The sequence below is a fragment of the Lissotriton helveticus genome, chromosome 2_1 (assembly GCF_964261635.1).
Source record: "Lissotriton helveticus chromosome 2_1, aLisHel1.1, whole genome shotgun sequence".
In the NCBI taxonomy this organism is placed as follows: domain Eukaryota; kingdom Metazoa; phylum Chordata; class Amphibia; order Caudata; family Salamandridae; genus Lissotriton; species Lissotriton helveticus.
Genome location: NC_136059.1, coordinates 1,137,412,324 through 1,137,425,551, shown reverse-complemented (window position 1 = coordinate 1,137,425,551; position 13,228 = coordinate 1,137,412,324). Strand labels below are relative to the sequence as shown.

Genomic DNA, 13,228 nt, shown 5'->3' with positions numbered 1-13,228 from the left:
TGTCGCCTCTCCGTGCAGCCGATAATGTCCACTTTTTCTCCTCACCTGCTCCACCTGGACGTGAACATGATGTGCCAGCACCTGCCCTGTACCAATCTTTTATGCAATCTCTTGCTCCACCTGGACGTGAACATGATGTGCCAGCACCTGCCCTGTACCAATCTTTTATGCAATCTCTTGTTTTGTAGGCTGAAATTATCGAGCATTAATAATTTGCCTAACTTCGCAGCCGCGGAAGTCGTCATTTCAAAGGGGCAGGTACTTGGGACTTGAGCATAATTTCATATGCAGTTGTTTGCTTGAGATGTCAATGGTGATGGCATGCTTTTAGGTTTGGGATTTCTCCACCTATTTGGAGATGTCAATTTTAAATCCATACATTTGTGCGTATGATTAAATAAAATCGGTACAAAGTGGATGTTTAATCAATATGAGCCACCAGTTTTCACAAATCTCGTAGTGGTCTCAGTAATGCTCAGCGTCTCCATTCTCTGTCGCTCCACAGCGTGTTCTACTGGTTTTATGTAGCGCTTCACACCTCATTTCTAAGTGGTGCGTGACAAGTGTTACTGTTACACAAGTTTGTTGAAGTTTAACTCAGCCATCCTGTAGCCTTCTCCCTGGCACCGCGTCCTGAGACACAGAAGGAAACAAACGCTTCTGCAACTTATGACTCCCTCCCCCACAGTCCCCTCCACCTATCGGCACACACACCATAGTGAACAGACATACACACCACATACATATACACATTGCACACTGCACACACCCCACACAAATCACTCTGCGCGCACACATACATAAACAACACATTTGCACCGCACACATACTACACTCACACTACAGATATGCACCAGACAAACACACACACACACAAACAATCCCCATGTAGCGAAGTACGAACCTGTGAGTATGAGGTCCCCTTTTAACACTTCACCCGAACGGCAGAAAGATGCTTTCTCTGGGTACATTACTGAACGCCACAGCATCACTCGTCGCCACCACATCACTCAGCACCACCACAGCATCACTCAGCACCACCACAGCATCACTCAGCACCACCACAGCATCACTCAGGAACACCACAGCATCACTATGCGCTACCACAGCATCATTCTGCGCCACCCACGGCCTCCACAGCATCACTCACGGCCTCCACAGCATCACTCAGGGCCACCACAGCATCACTCAGGGCCACCACAGCATCACCACTCAGGGGCACCACAGCATCACTCAGGGGCACCACAGCATCACTCAGGGGCACCACAGCATCACTATGCGCTACCACAGCATCACTGAACGCCACAGCATCACTCGTCGCCACCACATCACTCCGCGCCATCACAGCATCAATCTGTGCAACCATTCAACAACAACTGGTTCAAATATGTTATCTCAATGTTTCAAGCTTTATTACAAATGTCACAGAAAAGATGTTAATATTTCAATCTGTTCTTGGATTTTCGTCACAATAAAATACACTGAACATAATCTTCACAAAAGTTATTTACAAAAGTTTAAGCTATTGCCATTATAAATTACAATCACTTTTAAGTATTAATTATTTAAAAAAATTAAAAGCCATTGTTATTTGTAATATCAATACATCTAAGTCACGTAAATACAAAACATGTTGCATTACAAATGCTATAGGTGTCACATTTGCGAAAGTTATAACTATTGGCATTGTAAATGACAAAGCTATTAATTTAGCTATTTTCAAAACCAACACATAAATAAAAAAATTGTCATTTACAAGACCAATAGCTCAAGCTTTCATAATGCGAGACCTATTGCATTGCAAATGCTTGTTATTCCTTGGATTCATACATAATGTCTTCTGCTAAAATGATGCCAATTTCAAAATGAGCTAAGGGAAACAATCACCATTTCACATTTATTGATCAGTGGTGGCTTATGTTCATCAAGGCAACTTATCCTGCATCCCTCTTTATCTCAGGTAGTGGAGGGCAGTTCATGCACTGACTTTTGCCGAGGCTGCGTGTCATCAGCAAAAAAAACAAGCATTGGCAAAGCCAATAGGTGGCGCCTTTGGGACCTAGTGGTTCAGGCCGTGTTGTACAGAATCACCAATACTGTGCAAAAAAGAAAAAAAAACTTGAGCGACCTGCATGTCATTTTGTAGGTGCGCACAACAAGAATACATGTGCCTAAAAGATTACATGAGTGTCTTTTTTTCTATTTATGGATCCAAGTTGAATGGGTAAACGAAAAATAAAATAAAAAAGTTAGCACAAATGGAGTGGTGGTGCTTCTCTGTCAATCTGTGCATTTTAATTATGTTATGAGTGGCAACAACTGAAAATATGCATTTTATCTGTGTTAATTAACACTGTTTTACTGTTACTAAGTGGCGGCAGAGAGAGTAGTGAGAAGGCTGTTTCCTCATGCAGAACTGGTGCTGTAACGTGACCGTTTAAAGGTTACGCTCCGTTTTATATCCTGAGTGTAGACAGGCATATTGATTTAGACAGCTGCCTTACAGGGAAAAAGGTTTGAGGAAAGAAAAACGGTTGGGAGCAAGAAACCAGAGCAAGGTAGGTTAAAGTGAGTGTGGGGCAACGCAGTAAGAAGGCAGCAGCAGCAGGGACCCCTGGGTGGGGGGAACAAACATGGAGGTTTTGGCAAACAGAAGAACACAAGCACTGGCATAGCCAATAGGTCTCGCCTTTGGGACTGTATAAGTGTTTAGCCATGCAACAGTTGATGTTGTTGCACCTAGGTTATTATGCTGCATAACTATATACTTATAAGGTCCCAAAGGCAAGACCTATTGGCTATGTCAATGCTTGTTAGTCTCATCTCAGGAGTTAATTTTTAAGTTGTTTAGGGTTGTTTTACCAGAATGTTGCTCCTCGCAAGGAAGCCTGTGACCAGAGAAGGGGTTAGTGAATGAATGATTACATGCTTGTACAGTGCATGGCTACCCGAGGGCATCCCAGCGCTTTAGACCAGACACGAATCACCGCTCACTGAAAAAGAAAGGTCTTCAACCGTTCCTGAAGGCAAGATGGTTGGATTCCAGCCGGATACAATCTGGGAGCTCATTCCACAATTTGGCTGCGTGAAATGAAAAACGTCGGCCACCCATACGCGTCCGTTTGACCCTGGGAACTATCAGCAAGTTTTTGTGATTAGATCTGAGAGATCGAGGGATATGATGGTGAAGAAACATGGGACGTAGAAGGGCCGGGCCATTGTCAATGGTTGACTTGTGGACCATACACATGGCCTTGAACCGGACCCTCTCCTGCACCGGCAGCCAGTGCAGAGCTTGCAGTGCCGCCTTTGCAGAGCTACGTTTAGGGACATCCATAAGTAGTCGGGCCGCGCAGTTCTGGATAGAATGTAAGATTTTAATAGTGCCTAATGGTGCGCCCAGATAAACCGAGTTCGCGTAGTCCAAGCAGGATAAAATAAGTGTCTGGACAAGGAGGCGTCTAGCCTTGGAGGGGAGTAGGGCCAGGACCTTCCTTAGCGATCTAAGCAGACCATAACAAGTAGCTGCAACCTTCCGTGCCTGTACTTGAAAACCCAAACAAGGGTCCAGTTAAACACCCAAGCTCTTAATTTGGTTTTTAGGGGCGGGAGGAGGGCCCAGACACTCCGGCCACCACGGATCTAGATTGATGGGGGCCTTGTACCCTAGCATCATGATTTCGGTCTTTGCCCCATTCAGCTTTAGGAAGGAGGAGTCCATCCATGCCAGAACCTTAGTAAGACAGGGAGATAGGTAGTTTATCTCTGTCTCAGCTACGTCGGCGCAAGAGAGAGGGAAAAAACCAACTGCGTATCGTCGGCGTAGGTGACCAACTGAACTCCCCAGGGAAGAACCACGTCAGCCAAAGGCCTCATGTAGATATTAAACATGGTGGGGCTCAATGAAGAACCCTGGGGAACGCCATATTGCAGGGGAATCTGTTTAGAGGTTGCTTCATCCTCAAACACGGCGAAGGTTCTGTCAACAAGAAAGGAATGAACCCATTTAAGGGCAGTCCCCGTGACTCCTACCTCCCTCAAGCGCTGGATCATGAGCAGATGGTTGACCGTAACGAAGGCTGCGCTGACGTCCAACAGGACCACTGCAGCGCAGCCGCCCGTGTCAACAATTTTTCTAGCTTCCTGGACCACAGCAACCAAAGCAGTCTCCGTACCCTGCCTACTTCTAAAACCCGTCTGGGTAGGGTGCAACACTTCGTTGGACTCAATAAACGAGGATAATACGGAATTTACATATTTCTCCGTGATTTTACCGAGACCCGGCAGCAAGGATATAGGGCGATAATTTGACCAATCTTCGGGGACCCCAGTTTGTTTTTATTTTCCCCTATCTGTTTTATTTCATTCTGCGATGCATAGCACTGTGCTCAGGCATGCCCATCCCCATGATGGCCTCTGTAGGCTATCATAGAGCGTGCCTGCATAGCGGATGCGCCAAAGTCCATGCCTGGACCACGTCAAGGGCCCGTCCTCCTGCCCAGTTTGTGCTCACATGAAGCACAGCGGTAGGCCTATTCAAGATATGCACCCTAAGCGCTCAAACCTCCAGGTAAAGATCACAACTGCCCCACATTGAGCCCTCAATATCAGATACTATTCAGTCATTCCGCCACGTATGCAATATGAGAGTTATTCAGATGGGACACAAAGGGTTGGACCACCATAGGCTATTGGGATAGCAAAAGGGTCCAGCGAAGTTATGGCATTGGACCAACGGGTGTGCTGATCAATGCTAGGTCTCTGGTCAAGCACCATGTACAATTCTTGGAATTTCTAGATGTGCATCAGGCAGATCTAGTCTTCATCACCAAAACCTAGGCCGACCAGACCTTGGGCCCAGAGATTACAGGGGCGGTGCCCATGGGTTATACTATCTTTAGATTGGATAAACCCCTTAAGGAGGGAGGAGAAATAAAGGTTATTTACCACAACTCGTTCTCAGTGGTTTTTACACCAGCCTCTTCGGGTGTGAAGCCCTCCTGTTCAATGTTGAACTATAAAAACGCAGTCCTTTAACGGACTCCTGATTTACCATACGGCGGGCCCGGAAGCCTGTCTATTCATGCAATGGAATCACTTTTGAAATCCTCTCCGTCTAAATCAGACTTTACTCTATTAGGAGACTTTAATTCCCATCTGGAGAAACAACTGGACTCTGAAACAGAACTTTTTGTTAATAACATATTTTGGTTTGGTTTTTCCCAATTAGTAGGGGGCCCCACGCACCTGGCTGGGCATACACTCGATTGAGAGTTCTCTAACAACTCAAATTTCACCAGTCCCATCACACTCCCATTAATTTGGTAAAACCACAGAGCAGTACTCTGGGGATCAAGCTCCCCTGTAAAACCACTTCTGCTAAAATGGTCAGGAAATATTTTGTCTCTAATTTCTGGCATATGGTTCTTGCCCCGGATTTGAACTCTCTTCTCACTGGTTCCCAACCAGAAGAAACTAAGGACACTGACCTAATGGCAGAAAATTTTCAGGTTGGTTAAATTTGGAGGTTAATAGATTGGCGCCCGCAATAACCAAAGGAATCAGGAGAACAAGCATGCTGCACCATGGCTTAATGAAGTTCTCAGGGTCACAAAACAAGTGTGTCACAGACCAGAGCAAGTTTGGAGGTCAGCCTATGACCTGACAGAAAAAGAAAAAAATATAAATACTGCATTGCGCAGTACAAAAAAACACCTATTGTCTGAAAAATCTGCATATAAAGTCAGCCAGTAATTCTACTAAAACATTATTTCAAGCTGTCATCAAACTCTCCGCTCCAGTTACTTGAAACTCTTCAGCAAGTGGTCAAGTTTTCTGCAATTCCCTGGCAATTTGTTTCCAAAAGAAAGTCGAAGTAATCTTTAATAGATGTTCCTCCAGAGTTTTCAAAAGCCAGAATTGCGATGAGGTCAGATCAGTGATCTCTGAAAGGATCTTGTCCACTGAATTTGCTGCGCTCTCAGAGGATCAAGTCAAACTGCCCTTTTCCAAGATGAAATCAGGATCTCAAGGGGACCCTTGTCCGCCTAGGATCTTTCATCTAGTTCCCGAATCAGTGGCCTCTCGCCTGGCTAAGAGCTTTAATGCAATGTTTAGCTCGGTTGTGTTTCCAAAACAGTGGAAGGAAGCTACTGTTCTTCCACTGTTGAAGAAATCGAACCCAAATAAGCAGGACCCAAACAGCTATTGGCCTATATCTAGGATGCCCCTTCTGGCGAAGCTGGTTCAGAAGGCCATGAATACACAACTGGCTGCATTTCGGGAAAACAACTGTTTGCTTGATGATACTCAGTTTGGCTTCCGAGATGGTCACAGCACCGAGTTGGTGCTAATTGTTGCCACAGTTGGTGCTAATTGTTGCCACAGGGCCTCAATGAATAAGGGTGGCTACACTGTCCTTATCCTACTTGATCTATCCACAACATTTGACACGGTCAATCACGACCTTCTGATTGACCGTCTGCAAAGCTTAGGGATCGAGGGGTAACTCTAGCCTTGCTGCCCTCTTTCCTTATAGACCGTATTCAATCTGTCTCCTTGGAAGATTTTACATCTGAGCCCTTTTCGCTACCAAGTGAGGTACCACAGGTCTCAACACTGAACCTGACATTATTTAAATTGTACGTTACCTGACCCCCCCCCACACACACACTTCCCCGGCAGCCTAAATCAAGTCTTTTGGGTAGTCGTTAGTTTCTTATGGTAACAACACAGATTGTGGTTTCACTCTCTAACAAGGGTCCCAACCTGAGTGACACTTTTCAGAACTGCATGAGCACTGTGAGCCAATGGATGGACAAAAATTGCCTTAAACTGAATTCCTCTAAGACAGTTATGCAAAAATGCCTCTTTCTGGGTCCCTGCATGGAGGCCCGACTAGCTAGGCTCCCTTCCAAAACCTGTTACGAAGGTTAAACACCTCAGCGTCTTGGTTGATGATAGACTAACATATAAAGAGCAAGTCAATAAAGTAATCTCTGCATCCTTTCTCTCCTTACTTATTGTGAAGAAAATTGTCTAATTTCTGCCATTGGATGTGCTAAAGACTGTGGTTGCATTAGACTACTGTAATGGTCTGTATTAATACCTCCCTAAAACATCTCTGAACAAAGTGCAAATCCTGCAAAACTCAGCAGCCCAGATGCTTTTGAAGGTCCTTAGATTTGATTCAGCCTCACAAGCTCTCAGTAAATTCCATTGACTACACGTAAAGAAGTGCATAGTCTTTAAGTGCCTTTGTACAGCCTTCAGGACACTTCATGGTTCAGGTCCAGTCTATTTGAGAGAAAGGTTGGTTCACATGGTAAGTTTAAAGGAGGTGGAAGATGTCGAGTAGCGATGCTGGAATACGATCTGGAATTTGTGATGGCGTGACTGTGAGACAGAGAGCAAGGTGGGGACACCATGTTACTGTGGAAAGCACACAACTTAAAATACAATCATTCTTGGAATATTCTTAATGTCAGAGCGGTAGAGCTCCACTGTAAAGACCCCTAACAACAAAGCCTGGTCGCCATGGAGTAACAGGTCACTGGAATGCAATGGACGTCAATTCACCAGAAACGCCATTGGAAGAGGAAGTTGTATTACACAACCTTTTTCCTCTTGTGATGTCACATGTTGACACACACACACACAAACCTCCTCCCTCATGCAACAGAGCTGCTTGTAAAGTCAAGAAACTTAAATCTCAATAAGTAAACTGGACTCTTGAGGTCCAGTGTACGTTCTGCTGATGTCGCTGCCTACAAGACACCGAGACAAGGAATGGCAAAAGCAGGGCCAGGACATACCAAATGGTGAGTCAGGGGTAGAAACAGTGGTGTAACAAAGGCCCCCGTAGCCCAGAGGGGGCCTGAGCTCTAGAGAGCCCCATCAGCACAGTACCCTGGCCTGAGACCTACTGAGTGAGTCCAGAGGAAAGCCCTCTATGTACTTTGCTGGGGGGGGCGCCCTAAATTTTCATTACGTCATTAGGTAGAAAATAATGACACTCCTGGGAACACCAAATAGACTACCTTCTTTGGGCAACGGAAGTAAACTGGCAGTCAGAGTTTGTGACTGTAAACTCAGGGATTTTAACTTTCTGAAGAAAAAGTGGCATCCTCAGTAGGGCTCTGCTCTGCTCTACTACAGTTTGTGACAGATGAACCCCAGGCAGTCTAACTTCCTCTAGTCTAAAGGCATCTACACAATGTTTGACACCAGGGTGCCATGTGCAGGGGAAAAGTGTACACTTTAGGGGGTCGTCTATTAGAGGGATTGAGGTTAAAAAAAAGTGCTGCGCTGTGTCCAATGAGAAGGCAGCCAATGTCACGCAAATAGAGTGAGACAGGCCATCCCACCTTCTGATGTAGGTAGAGAGTGCAGGCAGGCCATCCAGAAAGCACGTGCACTTCATAGCTGATTAAGTAGCGTGTATACCCGAACTCCCCAGAGCCAATGCAAGAAAGGGCTGTTTGGGGGGGACCTCCGTGAAGCCGGACAGGCCAGTTAAAAGTTCCGAATAGGGCCAGGGTAAACACACAGCCTGGAATTAAAATGGCTGAGCTAGTGACACATTTCCCCACGGTTTGATTAAACGAATTGCTGCGTGATTTCTAATAAAACGTTACTCTGGTACAGCCTGTTGCTGGATGCGAGATTGGAAATGGATACTCAAGAGCAAACTGTGTTTTGGCAACGAAAAGCTGAGGCAGGCAGTGGCTGTGGGGAGTGAGACATAAAAAGAACGAGGGGGTTGGCAGTCTGGAGAGAGGCACAGAGATTGAGACCATGAAACGTAGAAAAGCCAAGGAGAAAATAAATTGATAGAGGCGGGCAGAGAAGCAATGCAGGGTTGAAACAGGGAGAAAGGCAGATGAAAAGGCAGTGAGAGAGAGAGAGAGAGACAGAGAGACAGAGAGACAGAGAGAGAACAGGAAGAAAGACAGGAGGGATGACAGCAAACAAAGACACAGAAGTGAAGACAGGGGAGGAGAAAAGGAGAGAATGAATGAGAGAGGGTGGACCAGACCGACAGAAGAGCGGCGAGGAGAAAAAAGGCGGGATAGACAGAAAAAAAAGAGAGAAAGGGGTCGAACAGGGAGAAGAGAGAAATAGTAGAAAGGGTAGCCACGGAGAGCACTTCTGCAGACTTCTCAAATAGTTCAGCTGTAAACTGCGACTACTCCGCTGCCCACATTGTACTTCGAAGTGCGTCAGGAGAGAACAATGTTCTATAGGTTTTTACTAAAGAAAAATGAAGTTCGGTTTCCATGACTGCCAAGTCCCTTCCTCCAGAAGTGGAGGTATGCATAATCTCCCAGTGACTGGTGGCATGGACAGACATTTGGTGGCGAGCTGTCCGGCGTCATACCACCGTCTTGTCTCCCGAGGGACAAGCTTGCAGGCCTTTTCAAGGTGTGCATGCATGGGCGGGGAGGGAGGAATCTGCAGAAACACGTCCACCACTTGCTTTGGGATTGTCTTCCCTCACGCCGCCGACTCACGACTTCCCAATTCCACCCTGCTTTCAAAAGCACTTTCCACTCTGTCAGCAGCTCCCCCCTTCCCCCTAACCACAGCGCGTGGCCCGGACACGGCAGGCAGCAGCACCCAGGGTCACTCCTCCCTTACTGGCACCTGTGCGTTATGTGGCCCACTGTGCATCTAAACAGCCTGATATCCAATGCATACACCGAGGTACGTCAGCTGCAGGGACCATGGGAGAGCGATGGTTGTGAGAGTGTAGGAAATGCAGTAAAGGTGCAGCGAGCAAGAGAAAGTGAGTAAAAGAGAAAAACAACGCAAGGTAGATTTAGAGAAAAGGGAGGGATAGAGAGCCAGGCGGTTGAGTTAAGGAAGGCAAGGTGAAGGAGCGAAAGACACGACAAAACCATTGGGGTGAAAGAAAAGAAAGGGACTTAGAGAAGTAGGGTTTGAAAGTGAAAGTAAGACAGAAGGGGAGATAGATAGTTACGTCAGTCAGACAGTGAAAGACAACAAAAGCCAGAAAATGGCAGAGAAGCTAAAAGAGGAGGGAAAGAGAGGCGAGAAGCGGTTTCAGATAGGGCGAGAATATGGAATTAGAAAATACATGAAGGCAAGGCCTGGGAAGTGAATGAACACAGGGAGTGGAAGTAATACAAGATAAGGAACGCACAGATTATTACGAATGACAACGTAAAATAGTGGATGGTAGAAAAAAGGTTAGCATATCAATAAAAGTAAGAAGTAAAAAACATACGTTTGGGGGGTGGAAAGAAAGAAAACTCGAGGGCACCAAGGAAAAGGAATGAATGAAAAGTTAAAACTGTGAGGGATGTGTGGTATGGAAGCAAAGAGAAGACAAGCACATTAGTAAACACTATAGATTAAGAGAATTAAAGTAACAAGGTGATAGAGAAAACGACTATAAAATGTAGGAAATATGAGGCAAGGTAAGGGTCGAAATGAAGTTAAATCTTAAGTAAAATAAAAAATGCAGGAAAAGACACGAAAGACTGGACGAAAGACATATTAAAGGAGTGACTGAACAGTGGTCCGAAAAAGTGAAAGAAAAGACAAGAGAGTGAAATTAAGACACCTCATAGGAAATATAATCAGAAAAGAAAAAAATGGGGTAAACAATCTGCAAAACTGCAGAAAATTAAGAAAACAAAATAGAAGGAATAAAATGTGAGACAAGTAATGAAAATGTATGAACGGCCGAGAACTGCGTGAACAATAATTCAAAGAGCAGGCGAGCATGAAGGTAATGAAAAGAAAAACTATAGGGAACACAGGCTAGATGGAAACTAACAACACGAGGAAAAAAACAGAAACGATGTGAAGGCCTTCCAGAGTACGAGTTAAGTTACATCAGAGGGGCAGGTGAGCTTCATGTGACTCGAGGTCAGGGACAGTTTCACTTAGTTTTTTTTAATCATTAGGTCCCTGTTCACAATCCTGGGCCTTGAAGGTGCTCAACAAGTTACCTTTTTAGAAAATATCCCGAGGAGAAGTTACCGTCCACTAACTTAAGAAAGCCGATGCGCCATGGCGCTCACGGTGGCCGTGAAGGGCCGGGGCGGCGTGTCATGTGAGAGGGCCCAGCTGCAAGCCATCGCCCTCCTCAAACCATCAGTGGCCGGGCCCGGGGTTCGCGCAATGAGGCCGCAATGTGGCAAACGCGTGCTGACCCCGTCCCCTGCAGAGCTAAAATAAACAAGCAATGTGTTTAGACGCAGAATAAAGGCGACAGCCTTGGGTAAAGCAGACAAACACACCTCCTGACATTACCTAGAATGAAAGAAGCAAAGTCAAAGTATGAACACATACAAAGGTTACTTCACACGTGAAGTGGGAGGTTAAAGGGGTCACCCAGTGAGAGCGTTATCGTTGCCCAGCCCTCATCCTTTTAACAAACCACACCCGGAAGCATTCTATAATGTTTGGTGGCGTTTTTGAGACATACAATGACAATGTACCTAGTGGCTGCTTTAAACGAATTCCTTTGATCAGAAGTGTTGTGGGCACTAAACAGTGGCAGTGCAACAATAACAGTGTAGTGGTTCTACAGGCGAATTAATAATGAAAGCACCTCAGAAGTATTATTTAATTGAAAAAAATAAACGTGTCCTGTGTTTCCAATAATCAGCAGAAGGGTCACAGAAGAAGCAATCCCCAGTGAAAGCTCCTGCAACCCCAGCCCTGACGTCCTGCAGCGAAAGGGTCGGGGCTCGTGGTGAACCGGGGCACAGAGGTCAAGGAGAGGACACTGCGGGTCCCCGTCCTGGCCCTTGCACCTTGGTCTCTGCAGGTAGCAAGCACTGGAGATTTCCAGTGCGCTCAGCATCAGTGGAAAGCGCCTTCACGGGGAGCAGTGTTGTTAACGAGGCGCTGTGGCGCGCCATTCCGCGGGGACTCGCCTTCCCTCGCCCCAGCTCAGGGCAGCAGACGTTCCTGGCAGGAGAAGTGGGGCGACTGTTATCTAAGTGCAACTTTAATGTGGCTACAAAAATATACCAATACAATGAAATCACGTGCCTAGCAACTTTGAGTCCTCACCAAATGACAGTACTGGTTTAGGTGACTAAGTGCATGAAAAACGTGGCAGAACTCGCACTCAAACCACAAAGCCGGTCAGCTGCAGCCCCTAACGCCTCATCAGCAGGGACACAGTTGCACCGTTTGGCTCTCAGCCCGCCTGCAAAAACTCTTCATCTCTGCTTGCAGAAGCTGCGCCTGTCACACCCTGCCATGCACAGCGCCCTGGGCGCGCAGCCGCTCCATTCAGTCCCCAAAATTCCCCAACTCACCTTTTCCAGCACCCTCTGGGGGCCCCCGGAACCGCGCAACAAGTTTGGTAAACTTTGCGCACTCCCTGCTCGGCGCCAAAGGGACGACAACTCAGCAGAGCGCGTCCTGCCTGCTGTCCTGGGGACGACGGACGAGTGCCTGCTGCAAACATCCACGTTTCACAGTAGTAGCCAGGGCAAGGGAGGTCTGCACTCACCTCATCTGTCCAGGCTGCGCCCCGGCCCCCTCCTGCGACAGGGCTTCTCTCCTCGTCCCCCTGTCTCCCCTCCTTCCCTCCTGTCGCTCCTCGGGGTCGCTCTCCGTGCTCCAGGTGATTCAAGTCAAACAGTCTCTCTCACACGCCCTCCCAAAAAGAAAAAAAAAACGGAGGCACGGAAGGGAGAGGAAATATGCAGGAAGCTGCAGCAGCAGTTAGGCAGGCACAGGAGGAGAGAGGGGTGCGGACACCAGGGCAGAGTCCCCTGGTGTTACCTCTTACCCTGCTCTGCTGGGGAGCACTTTCCCTGCTTCTGGCAATATTCCTGACTTCTTTCATGTTTCCCGAAATGTTTATTCCGTACCCTTTCAAATTATTTATGTATATTTGTTTTTTTCCCCAAAATTTGACAAGAATACTTTGTAATTCTGTTAGGGTGGGACACACGCACCTAGATAATACACTTTACACAGTCGTACAAACATGTTCTGTGATATCTTTTTGTCCTAAATTAACATTTTGTCACACTCTCAGACCCTTTTTTCTCTTTTCCTTCCCTCCTTTCTTAAAAATCTACGAAAACAAACCTTAAACAAATATTGAACGAGAACAAAATGAAGTTTTGCCTCTTCTTCCAGTTTTTTTTTTTTTTTTGCCCAAGAGGGGCCAGTTTGTCTGCGCGTGATTGGGATGCGAGGAATGTTTTAAGATGTGTGTGTGTTGAGCCGT

The 13,228-nt window shown here is 46.4% G+C and overlaps 1 protein-coding gene across 2 annotated transcripts in view; it reads right to left on the bottom strand.

Moving 5' to 3' along the window:
* BNC2 (basonuclin zinc finger protein 2) overlaps window positions 1-12,629 on the bottom strand; it is a 1,233,205-nt gene extending 1,220,576 nt beyond the window's left edge. For both annotated transcript variants that reach the window (XM_078675980.1, XM_078675981.1), the window contains exon 1: window positions 12,500-12,629. The gene's annotated coding sequence lies outside the window, so the exon portion shown is untranslated. The remainder of the gene's footprint in view (window positions 1-12,499) is intronic.
* Window positions 12,630-13,228: the final 599 nt, after the last annotated feature.